The 16,487-nt window shown below is 42.1% G+C and overlaps 1 protein-coding gene across 3 annotated transcripts in view; it reads right to left on the bottom strand.

Annotated features, from left to right (window-relative positions):
- LOC119650827 (WD repeat domain phosphoinositide-interacting protein 2) overlaps positions 1–16,487 on the bottom strand; it is a 59,621-nt gene that overhangs the window by 15,146 nt on the left and 27,988 nt on the right. The window lies entirely within an intron of this gene.

Genomic DNA, 16,487 nt, shown 5'->3' with positions numbered 1-16,487 from the left:
AGAATTTAGCTCCGCCAAGGATGATAACAAACCTATCTGAAAAAGGAGGAGAGTTGAGTCACTGTAATTTGAGTGACCAAAAAATATGTTTCAGGTGTGTATGAGGAAATGCCGTTTTGCAGCTACTTTTTTTCCAATGCCAAGAAATCCACAAAGCCCAGAGGGACTCGTTGAGGAGTTTCTGTAAAGAAATTAGAAACGCTTCCAGAAAAAAATGTGAATCCAGACGAGTCTAGCTAAAGACCCAGATGAAAGAAAGCCCTAGAATTCCTTGTAGTAATGAGCGGTGAGATCCAGTTGGATGGAACACTTCTCCACAATAGGGTTAACAAAGACAATTGAAAACTCACGAGCTTGATTTTGAGATTGAATAACGTGACCGAGAATCTCATTTAAACCATATAAATTACTTTGTCTACCCTCTTCTATCCCAAAAGGGGTTCCATTTCTGGAGTAGCATCTGATTTAATATACATTGAACCAGGGTTGAAAAGGTTACATACTTAAAGTGGCCTCTCTAGAAAAGTCAGGGCCCGACTAAAAGTCTCACTCGCTCCCTTGTCAAAATATTTGAAAATTGGTTGAAACACATGAGGCAGTGGTAAATATCCCCTCCCCTGCATCGCAACCAGCGCGTTTAACAACCAGGAAAGCCTTATTAGACCATCAGCTGACACCCAAAATTGAGACCGCGACAGGCAGCAACTAGGCGAGTATTCTAGTCATGTTAGATATACACAGCAGGCGCCTTCATAATGTCTTTTTGAAATCAATGGTATTAGCCGTCAGGAAGCACGGTATAGAAAACACACGCTGACTCAAGCACATCTATGTGATGAGACTCTAAACGTCGCTATACGCAGGAGATACACACCAAAGGGAGTCCTATGATCTCTAATGTGGGACTTTGCAGTGAACAAGCTTCTAGTCTTAGTGAACAGAACGAGGTCTCATGCCCAAGAATATTCTGATGATATTAATCTACCCATTTCGGGAGAAAATCCTGCAACCGATCTTATAGTTGGTATAAGAAATTTTGAGGAGCATAGAAGGGCAGTGTGAACAGAAGAATCATACGATAAACTCCAAAAATATAGTCTCCTGACGTTCACCAAAAAGAAAAAATTAACGAACATAAGTGAAGCGAAGGCAAACAGTGACGAACTATCCTCGCTTCAGAGATTCGCTACTTCTACATTTTGGGTTCTATGAAGAACGCAGCTTGCCTTGAAGGTCGCGCTACAGCTGCCAACCTTGAATCACGTAGTCAATGGGGAGGCAAGTCTGTAGCGTACAGGTTCAGCTGAATAACATATATGCAAGCCCAGTATCAGACTATTACTGATGATTATCGCAAAGCGACACTCTTTTGATGTGGGAACCAATTTCTGACAAGATCTAGACTACAAGATTCCAGTCCAGGTTAAAACGCATCACAATTGTTCTCTGCTACGTGAGCTAAGGAACGTACCTTTGCTGCAAACTGATTTAGTTACTGCAGATCAAGTGGAGGGTTAGAACCGCTTAACAAAAAGTTGTTAGATGTGTTTTATGTTAGTATTGTCTTGTGAAGTCTTATGTGTTCTATTGTACGCAGAGCGCTTGTTCGCACGGAGCTGATTCTAGTCAACCCGTTGTGGAGTGCCATCCCCACACACTTGTGGAGAGCGATCAAACACGAGTCAGCAAGGGACTCATTTGAAGTGTCTCTTGCCACGAAGCATCAAAGGAGGTTATCTCGTACCATGGGAACCGGGATGGTCCTCTGCATTCAGTATAAACCAATACCGATGTGTTAGTCCTGGCGGGGCTCTGATTTTGGTCTTCAAATCAATCCGTGCCCCAAGAGGGCCGTGGGATTATGCCTTCGCGAGGCGCACTCACGTTAATCCTCCAAGAACTTCATGTGCTACTTGACCAACGGAGATTTCCGATGCGTAAGTTCCAAATCAACCTTATCGGCATGCAACGGATAGCGTTAATTTCATTGCCAGCTACGAAATGCAGGGGAAACCACTCTCTCAAGATAGCCGATGACGGGGTTGTCCCAGGAATATTTGATACCCTGTAATTTCTACAAAGATACTATTTCCACTCATTTTAAAATTCAGAGTATCTGAGATTTTTCCCAGAAAATAGAAGAAAGGCATCCCATCATCGACTTTCTAAAGGGTTTCTTTCAATATCAATGGGAAATATATCTGGAGTACTCCAAGCAGGGAGAGCATTTCAAAGAAACTAGAAGCCGTTATGGCGGCATATGAGAGCACAAAATACCATGCGCTGCATTGAGGGAATCTCGTAAAAATTTGACATCCAAAGCGGAATACAGCAGGATGGCATTCCGTCACCGATATTATTTCTTGTCTTCATCATCATCACCATTGAACCTAACAGGCGGGCGGCACGATGCTGGATCTCCAGGGTGCTGATTGAGTTTGTCAAGCAAACACCAACGTACGTTTTTTTAATGAGCGAGTAGCGAGAGTATTCCTTCTTTTAGGCGCGCCTCGAAAAAGGTTTATGAATAGGTCGTAGTATTTACCGCCCATTAGGGATACCACCCAAACGTAAAGACTCATTTCCGCAGATCCTATCACATACATCCCGCAATTCCTCCTCGTTAATTTTAGGCATAACGCACTCGTTGTGTCAAACCATCGCGTCCGTTCCGTTCTTTTAGTGACTTCATGTGCCGCGACGAAATTCTGTTTAAAATAGTACGTCGCAGACAGGTACTGACGAAGACTTGGAGATTTTCATATAACAGCACAGTAAGAACACTGACACAGAACAGTCTCAACTTGAGCTTGGATTTCCAGATTTTAGACAAGGCAGTGAAAGTGGACGTGGCGATATTAATGCGTCGATCGACATCCAGTTCGGTACCACCGTGGATAGAAACCACGCTTCCTAGATACATAAATTGATCGACGCTTTTGATGTTCTGCAAATTAATACAAATAGGGAGAGTGCGATGACTCGTCAGACTGAGGAGCTTGGTTTTGTTGGTGTTTACCTTCAGTCCAACTCTACTTGCCTCTCTTTCTAAATCCAGAGCCATTTGGCAAAGATCATTCACCGAAAACAAGCCTACTCTCTGTTAATCAGACTTTTGATGGATTATTTTAGCAACTTTAGCTACAATCTTTACGTCAGCAAGGAGACTGCATATACCCCTACAATTGCCACACTCAAAACAGATGTCCTTCTTTGAAATTTTAATGATCACCCCTTCTTCCACTTTCCAGGAAAAGTCTCGGATTCCCAACATTTTCATACAAGTGGAAGTAGCAAATCTGCAGAAACTGTAAGTGCATCGATAAATAATTCTGCGGAAAGACCGACGAGAGCCCGGCGACATTACTCCGCTTGAGTGCATTGATGGCGGGGATGATTTCTTTTCTGTTTGGAAGAACAGTCCGTATTCACATCTTACGGTGACTAGCTATTTCACTTTTTTCATTTCAACTCTATCAGATGTGACAAGATTAAGAACCGAGGTAAAGCGTTCTTTCCACCTCCTCAGCTGTTCGTCGTTGTGGATGAGAAGTCGACCGGTAATGTCCTTCACAGGACCATCGAAAGGTTTGCAACCGCAACCAAGTTTTTTTTTGTGTGCGGTGTACATTTTTGAAATCATTGCGTTCTGCTGCATTTTCCGGTATTTCACTCGATATTGAAATTCGAGCGAGTCACGCCTACCACATTTTGTTGCGGTCAATACAATGGTCAGCAAGATTTTATGACACTTTTTTCAGAACGTGGCCGACGACCTGAGCAGCACCCGAGCAAGGAGCATTGTTGAAGATGATTGTATTGGGCCGCCAATACTGATCAATAGTATCAGGTCCGATGAATTGAAACCCAACTTACCTTGAAGCTCTGGGTTTGAACGATGTTACACCAATAACAAGGCGGTCGAGGTTACAGCATTCCATGAATTTCCCATCATTTTCGTTATCATCATCATCAACGGCGCAACAACGGGTATCTGGTCTAGGCCTGCCTTAATAAGGAACTCCAAACACCTCGGTTTTGCGCCGAGGTTCACTAATTCCATCATTTCGTTATGGTTCCCAAAACCATGCTTCCCCATCTCCTCCCCAAGCAAAATGTTGTCAACGCCCGCCTTGGTATTCAGATCAGCCAGCACCCTTACCACGTCACCTTTAAGTACACTTTAGTATATCCCTCACTAATTTCCCAAACAACTCTTTTAGCTAAAGAAGACGAGTACCACAACCAGCTCCGCGTTTGCTTTGAGCAAAGCAGGTCCAACATTCATTGTCCAGCTGTCTCGCTAAAGAGCCCTTCTGTTAAACTTCCCCATTATGATCTTCCTCCCACGTCCTCTCAAGTCCAAAAACCAGAGCGCATAGCTTGTCCTCATATTCGGCAAGTATAGCGCTGGGTAAATCGGAGCAGGTGCATATGTCAATTCTTTTCACTTTTGCTGCGATAAGTCCTCCTTCCGGTTGTTTCATTATTTCCTGCACTGCTTAAACCTGTCATTCGAACTGATACATATCTTTGCAATGTGATCGAAACCAAGCCATCTAAAGCATCGTTTCAGTGCCACCCTAAGCCAACACATAGCCCAAGTCACTTTGACTCTCCATGTTGCCAACAGTTTGAGAGCTGTCTCCGTAGGCTTATTTTTTGCGTTTTTTACCGCTGAGTTTTGAAATCCTCCAAGACCTCGAAAACCTCCTCCTTTGTGATCTCATCTAAGTCCTTGCAATCTATAGTGATCTCGAGCCTGCTAGCCCTTATATCCGTCGTAACTCATGTATTGTGTTTGGCTTTGTGTTTGCAGCTGCTGCTGTAAGCTTATCACTCACACATCACATGGTCCATGGGCCCAATAGTTGGGCGTTTCTCCTACGACTTTTTAGAAGATTTTAAAGGTTAATTTACAATTGTTTCTGTACGAGACGCGGGTTGAAGTTAGTAGATAAGCCACGTCGCATGAGCCTGACTTTTGAAGTCGATAAATTGAAGAAATCACGAACTTTCTTCTGTATAATCTGTCAATTATCTGTCAATTGGTGTTTTTTTTTTATTAGAGCAATTTCTTTTTTTGGAAACTTTTCTTCGAGTTATTGAAGGCAATGTTCCAATGTTCCAAAAAAAGCGAATATAACTATCTGCTCCGATTGCTGGATTTGATTGCGTCCGACTTTCTCGAGGGATATTGTGAGAACCAGATTTATGACAACCAATCTGATACTTAACATACACCAGGAAATTGCATAAACTACACCCACGCAAAGTGGAGAAAATGAAAGAGCCGATTTGTGTGTGACTGCTGGCCACAACCACTTGTCAGATATTATTTTCAAAAAGTGATTAAATAAATTGTAAAAATCGAAATTTACCAAAAATAAACAAAAAAATGAAAAATTTATCGCATTTTATTTATGTACTTCTTTTGACAAAAACTTCGAGTACCATAAAGAGATCACCCTATACATTCGAGGTATAATTCTGATGATTGGAATTGAATAAGCTTAATAGGTCGCTTCCAATACCGCGTCAAAAGCGTCTACCTGAATTGTCATTGTCAGCGCCACCGAAGTTATACCTCCAAAAATCTAAGCCAATTCTCGGTCACATTAAATACATATTTACCAATGTTATCGTACAGCTGCCTCCATACACTGCAAACTAGAGAAATCTGCAGTCAGAAAGCATTGAAAAGATCAACGAAATATGACCCAAGGCAACATGTATAACCAAAGAGTAAGTGAATATCGTTTCATATGATATTTGAGAATAAATTAAATATTTTTACACACATCCACATGAACACATTCGAATAGTTTGGTATTCCAGCTACATTGGTATTTTGAGGTACTTAAAAATAAGCAAATAATTGGCACACGCTAAGAAGAGCTCAATATCAACGAGATCCGTGCAATTAAGATTCAAGTAACGCTGCACAGCGAACAAAAAAAACGTATTCAATGGCACCGAATGCGATGAACTATGGATCGTTGGAGGTGATATGCTCGCACTCGTAAGTAATGGAGTCATAATGAATTTGAACTTGAAATGAAGCTAGAAAGAGACTTAGCTGAGGAAAACATTCTGTCACTTCAAAAGACCCGCCCCAATGTAGAGTCAACACTGGAATATGGAACTACTGGCATCTTCACGGTCAGAGCCTTATCTATTCAAACGTCTGGAACGCAGTATTAAAGCCTTCTCAGCAGATAGTACGGCGAATCTAATACTAATCGTTGTGTAAGGTCCACAGATTTCGTAATCAACGAGTTGATCATCACAAAGACCAGTAGAAAGCCCAACTAGATCGCCTAGCATTCCGTTGTAATTGCGCCTCATTACTAAATCAACTCAAGTGATCATAACGCAGTTAGAAATGGGCTCATTGGTTAGATTGACCCCTCCCAAGTGCTCTATTATTCGAATATGTTTACAACTGGAGACTGTTGTTTTGCACATAAATATTTAAAACGTAGATTTTTCATTATTATTTGTAAACATAAACAATGCGCGTAGTAAATCCTTGTGCAATAATACGACACCTCCTCCTCCTTCCCATCTAAGGTCATTTGTTTACAACTTATTAAACGTACTCGTGAGGCTTCGTCTTCTTAATTCTGTACACATGCTTTGCACCTGACCTTGTTACTATCAACATAGGTATCTTAGTCACCACCACTGGAATGCATGCACGCGCTAGCATAGAGTATTTTGCGTAAAATTAGTAAACAAAGACTTCGTCACAGAAGCTTTTTTCAAAGTTCACATATCATATCGGCAGGAAGTTGACTAGAGACTTTGTTTGATAATGGCACTTGCGGGGTAAGACAAGAGCTGTAGAGCCACGAGGCAGATTGATATTGTCTAGCATTTCGAATCAAAATTCGAAAGCTGAAAATTGAATTGTTTAGAATTTATTGACGTTTGTTGCAAGATGATTTCCGCAGTAAATTAACTGCGGAAATCAAGCTTGTTTCTTATAAAAAGCACCACCCATCATACGTAGCCATATAGCGCACTTGCTATGGAAATTTGCCTAACAACTACCATTGCGCCGTCTAAATACCTACAAATAGAATAGGAGACGCCAAAATGTATAGCGAAACCCGACATTGATGACATCATTAAGTTCGCTCACAAGCTGGTAAAACTGTCAGACCCCCAGACCCTTCAGAAAGACATTGGGGCAGTAGCAGTAATTTGGAACCCTTATCATAAGCGGCCGTGGTTTATCGACAGAACCCAAGTGAATCAAGACTCTTTTTTGACAGCCCTACTTTTGGCTTGTATACTACAGTTCTATTAGGAAATAATGACCGTCTGGATGGGATACCTCTACTAAACCCAATATTTACCCTTACTCATTTGTCAGTATTAGTCCAAGCAATTCATATTGCAATGTCTCGAACAAAGTTTTGATTTACTACATCTCTTATTCAGCCTTTTGGTATCGAATTATAATGATTGAGATGGAGCTGTAAAGTTAACGCCAAAATTAGTGATGGGCCTTTTCAAGTTTACTATAATGAACCTCTCTCCTTACGAAAAATCGCTGATTTTAAACTTTAATAGAAGAAGTAATTATACCTCAAGTTATAATAGGTAACCCTTTAATTCTCCTTTGACCCAAATCAAAACTGTAAGAATGAAGGAAGGTTCAAAAGGGGATGATCCAGGTTCAAATCAAGGCTCCGATCACTGAAGTTTGTGATTTGTCTAAAAGAGATAAGTCAATGGGTCTACGAAAGACATGAATGCAAGGAAAAACCATGCACTCCAAAAAAAAGGACTCGCAAACTGCCACTAATGACTTTTTATTTTGTTATTATTTTTCCCTTGATGAAAGAGGGAAAAGAGAATTCATTCATTAGTCACAGAAATTGTTTTAAAATTCCTCTTCAGGCTGATATCGAAGTGTAGCTAGATATATTCTGAACTACCGCAAAAGAAAAGGAAATGGAAAAAGAAGAGGGACGAAAAAGGGAATGGAAAAGGAGACGGGAAAGAAATCCCCTGATAAGAGGGAAAAGAAAAGAGGGACGACAAAGTAGAGGGAACGCAAAAGGAGGGGAGACGGAAAGATGAGAGGACGGAAAAAGAGAGGGGGATGGTAGAGAGAGGGGGTGGAAGGGGAGAGGGGCATGAGAGGGGAGTGGGATATGGAAGGGGAGAGGGGGATGGAAGAAGAGAGGGGGATGGAAGGGGAGAGGAGAATGGAAGGGGAGAGGAGAATGAAAGGGGAAAGGAGAATGAAAGGGGAGGGGGAGATGGAAGGGGAGAGGGAGATGGAAGAGAGGAGCATGGAAAGGGAGAGGAGCATGGAAGGGGAAAGGGGGGTGGAAGGGGAGAAGGGAATGGAAAGGGAGATCGGGATGGAAGGGGAGAATGGAATGGAAGGGGAGAGATAGATGAAAGGGGAAACAGGGATTAAAAGAGAGAGTGGATGGAAGGAGAGAACACATAGATGGGGAGGTGGGATGGAAAAGAAGAGGAGGCGGAAAAGGGAAGAAAAAAGGAAAGGAAAGAGAGACGACACGGAAAAGGTGAAGAAAAGGGAAGGGGAGTGGAAAAGGGAGGAAGACGGAAAAGTAGGAAGACGGAAAGGAAAGAGGACAAAACGAAAAGAAGCCAGAAGAAGAAAGAGAAGTGAGGCGAATGGGGGAAGGTGGGAAAACCTAGTGCAAGAAAAAGCAGGAGAGAGGAGGAAATAGGAAAAAAAGAAAGAGGACAGAAGAGATAAAAAGAGTGGGAAAAGAAAAAACAGAGGGAAAAGTATAAAGCAGAAAGAAAGAGAAGAGAAAAGTAGAAGGCAGCAGGGGATAGGAGAGAGGAAAGAGAAAAGGACTGAAAAACAGAGAGGGAACGGAAATCAGAAGATGAGAAAGGGAAGATTAGAGGAAAAAGGGAAGAGGAAACGAGAAACGGAAAGGAGAGGAAGATGTAACGGAGGCAAGTTGTTCATTCATCTAGCAAATTTTCCTCCTACAGTGAAATGATAGAGTTTTTATCCACATACAATCAAACAAAGATGATAATTGATATACAAATGCACAAACAATATAAATTCACTGTCACTAAGGCATCCCAAAAAGTCGAAATATTTACGCCATATTATTTTTTAAGTCTTAATATTAAGTGCGCAATTAAGTTCTCGCTATTTTGTTATAAAAATTCATTCATTCAAAGTATTAATTGAAAGAGCTCGAATACCGTTATGATAGGAGTGTTCGTCTCATGAGGCTATCCACGAATCAAACCATTTTTCGATGTCTTCATATGAGCCGAACTGCTGATCAGCCAGACCATTGAACAGGTAATGAACGTATATCTGGGGAATATAGCGGGCGAGGTAGGACTTCCCATTTCAATGTCTCTATGTAGGTTTCAACGGGTTTGGCAACATCAAGCCGAGCATTGTCATTCAGTAGAATCACCTTTTCGTGATTCTGCTCATATTGTGAGTTTTTTGTGCAATGCTCGACTCAGTCGCAACAACTGAAGTCGATATCGGTCCCCAGTGATGGTTTCGATCGGTTTCAATAGCTCATAGTAAATAACACTGACCTGGTCGCAACAGATACGCAGTATAACCTTCACAGCCTGTATATTCGGCCGAGCAGATGACGTAGAAGCATGATCGGGGAGTCTTTATGACTTTTTCTTTCTTTTTGAATTGATGTAATGAATCCATTTTTCATCACCCGTCACGATGCGATGAAGAAATAATAATAATCGATGGCGCAACAATCCAAATGGATCAGGGCCTTGAAGTGTGTTAGAGCACTTCATTCAAGACCGTAACGGTACACTACAGGATTATAGTACCCTGTAGGAGGCAATGAGGTCAGCATTGCGCTCGGCCGAGATTATTACCCTCATTCAAAGCTGAGTCGACTGTTATCCGACGTCAAATCACGACACAAATCCCGCTGCCACCAATGAGATTTCGCTTAAAAGGGGTCGGTGAACTTACAAACATCAAAGAAGAGCGGTTGGAAACGAAACATTGGGAAATCAATTATGTGTGGCGAACTAAAACCTATCTGGTCTCAGGAAACTACTAGGGAGATCAATATCTACTTCAAACACAAATTCTGGCAGCTCTAGTAGTACTGTCTTGAAATCGATGAGAACGCCATTAGGACTGTCAAGATGAGGTCGCGATTGTTTCTCTGTTCTGTCCAAGCAACACAGTATATGTCCTTTCGAAAGAAATCAGACGGAACTTGAACAGGGTCGTCTGGTGACACACTAAAACTGTCCATAAACACGCATTTCCTCTCTGGTAGAGATCGCAGTCCAGAGCAGGAGTGCAGCACACTGAGTAGCATGACTGAAGATATCCTTATTTGAAGGCCGCAATACAAGTTAATATGAGATGTTTGGGAAACCTACATAGACACAAAGATAAGGTCCGACTAGGAGATTAGATTTATGGAAGCCGTGGATATATACATATTTCCCAGCGGAGCTAGAGATACCAATAAAGTTTTCATGATGATAATGTAGACGAACCCTCTCGAGTAGTATGTATACATAGTATAGCCATAAGTTCTGTCAGTCGATGCATATAACGAGAAATGTTAGGCCGCCGCAACTGGTAACACTGCGCACGGAGAGTACCTAACCATACCCCACTTCCGTCAGACTTTCAGGTTCCGAAGGCCAGTAGAGTAGCGTGTGAACGACAACACGATGAAGTTCGGTAACTACGAAAAAAGAATCGCAATTATTGCGTTGCATCTGTGTAGGATTACGCCGAAAAATATTCATAGTTTGTCAAAAAAAAGCTGCCAGTAAACGAACGATTCGTTTTTAAGGCATTAGCTCGATACCACGAAACAGCTGATGTAGACGACAGGCCGCGGGAGGGCGCCCGCGCTCAGTACGTCGTCCGAATGTCATGCATGCTGTGCGTGAGTGTGTTCGTCGCAATCCTCTCCGCAAACAGAAACGAATGTAGGCGGAAATGGGCGTTTCAACTCGAAGTATGAGTCGTATTTTACGAGAAGATCTCGGTCTCGTGGTGTATCGGCGGTGCGTTAGCCATATATTAACGCCAAAACTGAAGAAAATATGGTGAACTCGGTGTGCTGCTCTTCTGCAACGATTTCCCGGTAAAAAATATCGCAAAATTCTATTTTCCGAGGAAAAAATGTTTACCATCGAGGAAAAATTCAACCGACAAAATGATCGAATAAAGCTCACAATTGTTATGAAGCCAAAGAAAATGTGAACGTTGTCAACATCCGTCATCCGACATCTGTCATGGTATGGTGAGGCGTCTCATATCACGGAGTAACTGACATTCATTTCTGCGGTGTCAAAACCAATTCGAGCATGTACGAAAAGATGTTGGAGAATGTAGTCGAGCCATTGAGTGAATTTCTATTCGCTGGAAAGCAGTGGTCCTTCCAGAAGGACTCGGCCCCCGCTCACAAAGTCGAGATAACTCAACAGTGGTTACTGTCGCATGTTCCTGACTTCATAACTGCGGATGAATGGGCCTCAGGCAGCCCAGATTTGAATCCTCTGGACTACAGTCTTTGGGCTAAGTTAGAGGAGACTGCCTGCGATAGAACTTACATCGATTTGGAGAGTTGAAGGCCAGCATCGTGCGTGCAGCTCGAGAAATGCCGCTTCATATCGTGCGTGAAGCGATCGATGCATTGTCTCACAGACTGCAGGCCTGTATAGCTACTAGTGGCGGCCATTTTGAATAATTTTTTTTTTCGTTTGAAAGCTCTATGTTTCCCTTTTCTTATGGTATACTCCTCAATTGATTTGGTTTATTACTTCGTGAGAAATAAAGACTTGTTTGACTGACAGAACTTATGGCTATACAACATATGTTTACCCAAGCGAACCCGGGATGCACGCTGTTGTATTTGAAATTTGAGTTGCTTACACACATCCTTCACACTATGGTGACTCAATTTCAATTTAGGACTACAGCAGGAGAAATATATCCTCTCATAGGTATACATTTAATAACTAATCTTGCTTTTCCTTCTGAAAATCAAAGCCATCAATAGCAGATCTTTCATCTGACTCTCCTTCAACTCTACACTCATTACACATCCAAACATTAAAGATCGCGTGCATCCATGTAAGAATCGTGTGCATATAATTTGGATGACGAAATAACACCTCAAAAGATATAATCAGCCTAGCAGGCCTTCATTGCAGACAGTAACAGGAAGAGTAGGTCGCCGATAAAATTTGTTCAGTGGTATCTTCGTGGCGCAAATGAATCTTGTCAATAAAGAAGTCGACGGCATCGTCACCTTATTACTATCCACACTAATTATCTGTGCAAATGATTCACGGCTCAATTTCACAATTGGCAATAAAGATCTTTTTTTGCGTCTTGTTCGTTTACACACTCGTGCTAAAGTTGTCCAAGGTTTTTCTGGTCAAGAATTTCATGTGTAATCGAAACGAAGAGCGAGGGGGTGTTACTGACTTAATTTCGCACCGAATTCCTGCATGTGATTTGCATTTGAAATGTTGAGAAGCTTTAAGATTTAGCACAACAGGAAATGACCTCATTTAGTGGTTGGCTTTTGGGATCGATTTCAACAAGGTATCATATTTGGAGTGCATCGTAGCATAAGCAGACGCCTTTCTTATGGAAGACTTCCTTGCAACCATACACATATACTGGTAGCAACATCCACTTCATTCTTCCCCTTATAAAACTGCACAACAAAAACCTGCCGCAATCAATGTCAAAACGACCTTGGGAAACACTCACTCGTTTATGAAAGTAATTTTATAATACCACAAAGGCCGATAAGAAAAAGCGCAACCTTACGAAAATGAAAATGATTTCTTTCTGTTCCTTTTTGCCAATCACTCCAACTTTTTGATAAGAACTTGATTTTCAGTCTAAAGTCATGTGAAATTGTCAGTTTTTATATCAACGGAACATTATGTACATTGGACAGATAGTGCTATCAAGTTGTTTGCCGCAAAGTCATAAATTGATCCAGGAACCAGACTTTAGGTAGTGGAATTAGTATTGCAGTCTAACTGGAAGATACTTAAGAGGTAATGACCTGCCATATAAAATTTATAAAAAATGAAAGGGCATAAGTAATAAAGATCAAAGTTATAGGCTCGAATAGAAACCACAACCATACACTGGACCGAGCCCTAAAAAAATACTCCTTTATTAAAGTTAACAGAACATCACATGGATAACTCTGAGAGAAGCATTCCTGACACAATGTCAAAGATGGAAGAGTTCTTCATTGTGCTGTCTTCAGGCAATGCTTCCCTAAACGGCATGCTGGCCAAAATTGGCAACTGAAAACTTTGAGATGCATGCACGACATGCACTCCATTGAGGAGTACTGGGGCAAACTGGCCTGTAGACCTAAATGCACCTGAGGCCTGCCTCGCTTCGACCAATTGCTTGTGTATCAATCGGAACACCATTCCCACGCTCCTTAATTGGTGAGACACGCGACCCCTATTTGTAACTAAACTCTTCTCCACCAACAGACCGGGACCATATCCTATAGGAGGTAAATACGGGCTATTATGGATTCCATGGAAGCCCCTCTATGTTCTGCCTAAGGCCAGGCTATTGAAGTTAACCTCATGAGAGTTATGGCTGTTGTCCAAGCAAACAATGCGTCGTGTTGCGTTTTCCAAGAGGGTCACAGTGTATTCGAAAATATAGAGATTTGGACAGGGGTTGGTTCCAGCGATTCTAATGGAGAACCTACATCCTTTATGAACTAGAACATCAGCCGGTCTCTCCTTGTTAGAGAGCGCTCACCTTCATTCCAAATGAGATGATTATTCGGTGATTCATCATTTTCAAGGCTCTAGGATCCCTTATTCTTCATTCCTGTTGTCATAATAGTCTTCTGGTTTCCTTGTAAATCGAATTTCGATCACAATATTCGAAAACTTCCATTTCAATGGTTGTAAGCAATATGAACAGAAAGAAGAATGCCGCTACGGGTTTCTCCTAGTCAATGACGAAACCAACTGCAAGGAAATGTTCCACTGCTCCTTATTCTCAAATCTTTCATAGATGCTCTAAAATATATTTTTTCCAGTCGTCCATAGGCTTTGAAAAAAAATAATCCCTCCGTAAACGTAAACCATTTTCACCCCTTAGTTTTTGATAAATTGGGTGCTAAGCTCTAAAAGAGGACTCCGTGGATCGGAATAAGAGAATCCTTAAACAAACAAAAAAATAATCCCTCGCTTTGGTACATATAAGGCACCCCCACAACAGGATAGTAAAATCATTTTAATAATAGCATATGGCATTCCTCACGTATCATTCGTTATTCTGCTGGAACTTAAGACGACGCAGGAACGGAAGGTAAAATAGCCGAGACGAAACTAAAAATACCAAGACGGTTTAAGGAAATTAACTATTCATTCTGCAACTGTGATGACGTGAGATTTCGAAGTGACGGATCAACGAAATGTAGGAGCAATGTAAAGCGGAATCCAATGATTAGAGAGTACGAGGTTAGACAATTAAGTAATGAGACTGATTCCATAAAAACCGTATATTTAAAAATTATTCCACAACTCTGCCATCCCCTTCAAAGTAGTCTCCTTGGGCAGCTATACAGCGATTCCAGCGCGTTTTCCACCTTTCATAACATTTCTGGAACGCTTGGACTGGGATATCCGCGAGTACCCTCGTCAAGGCCGCTTGGATGTCCGTAATTGACTCAAAATGGGTTCCTTTGACCACCAATTCTGCTCTAGGGAACAAAAAAATCACAGGGTGACATATCGGCCGAATAAGGCGGCTGTTGCAACACGACGATCCCTTTAGAGGCTAAATACTGGAACACGCTGAGGGCGGTGTGGCACGGTGCGTTGTCGTGATGGAGGATCCAGTTACGAGCGATGTCTGGGAGCACCCTATTGACTCGTTTTCGCAATCTTTCGAGTACTTGGCGATAGTAGACTTGATTTACGGTTTGCCGCGGTGGAACAAATTCTTTGTGGACGATTCCACGGCTATCAAAAAAGGTAACAATCATCATCATCATTTCACCTTCGACTTGCTCATGCGAGCTTTTTTCGGGCGGAGGGCGTGCGGAGACAACCATTATGAGCTTCGGCGTTTGGTTTCCGGGTCGTATTGGAAAAACCAGCTCTCATCGCCTGTAATAACTCGATCAAGCAGCGTGGCATCGTTTTCCACTTATTCCAAACAGTCTTCTGCGACGGTCATTCGATGCTGCTATTGCTCCTCAGAAAGGTTCTTTGGAACCATCTTCGCGAACAACTTTTTCGTCCCGAAATCACCTGTTAAAATTTGTATGGTTTCACGATTCCAAAATTCGAACTGTTAACGCCGATCTTCACGGATTAGGGCGTGCACACGCTGCGCATGCGCATCAGTCCGCACCTCGACTGGTCTCCCACCGCGCGCCTCATCTTCCACGCTTTCAAGCCCCTCTTTATATCATCGAGACACCTGGGCACGACTAAGGGCACTATCACCATGCACTTTTACAATTTTAGCGTACCTTTCCGAAGCTGTTTCGCCCAATCTGGCGCAAAATTTTATCGCGACGCGTTGCTCTAGATGTCGTTTCTCCATTTCCGTGACGAGTATCACCAACACACATCTACTCAACACGACACAGCAGGGAAACTAAACAGGTTAGAGCGATGGTGAATATATCAATGGAGAGATGAAGGATGCCGGGGAAGGGGAAGGAAATTTGAAAGTTGCAGGTTTACCACAAGCGCAGCAATAAAAGCAGTCTCATTACTTAAATGTCTCACCTTGTATTTTCAAAATTTCGCATTGAACAGCTAATAACGATCGATCTGCTCAGATCTGTTCACATGCTACATTAGGCATACAGGGTCTGCTCAAAGAATTTCATTAAAAATTACGTACCTGGGTCCCGTTTAAAGTACCCCTTTCTCCAACGCACACACAGTCCTGGTACGCTTCTTTTGTAATGCCTTTGAGCGCCTTCGTCGCATTTGCCTTAATCTTGCAATTGGTCTCAAACTTTCTCTTTTGAAATGCTTTTTAGAACGGGGTGTAAGAAAAGATAGTGAGGAGCAAGGTGAACAAGAAGTTGGGAAGAACGGTGATCGAGTGTTTGGCAAAAAGCTTACGAAATCTAAGGACTAATGGGCTGGAGCGTGGAACCCGTGATTCATTATCTGTTATGACCCTTTGACGAGAAGTTTTGATGTCCTTCTGAACGACCAAGCAGTTTCGGGACAGCCATAGTCTTCAATCGTCTTCAACCAACCTGAAAACCTGTTTTTTTTTTTTTTGCTTCAGGAGTCCGACCGGTATTTCGTAGGCTCTTCCGCTGGTGAAACATTGATGAATGGGAAAGTACGATCCGACCGACAGCCAAATCATCAAAAAGGGAAACCTGTAAATAGATTGACAGGTGAAGATAACATAATAGTCTGCCATTATTTTCTCAAAGGACTGTAATTCGAATTGATGCCCAGTG

The sequence above is a fragment of the Hermetia illucens genome, chromosome 3 (genome assembly GCF_905115235.1).
Source record: "Hermetia illucens chromosome 3, iHerIll2.2.curated.20191125, whole genome shotgun sequence".
In the NCBI taxonomy this organism is placed as follows: Eukaryota; Metazoa; Arthropoda; class Insecta; order Diptera; family Stratiomyidae; genus Hermetia; species Hermetia illucens.
This window is presented reverse-complemented; position numbering and strand designations above follow the sequence as displayed.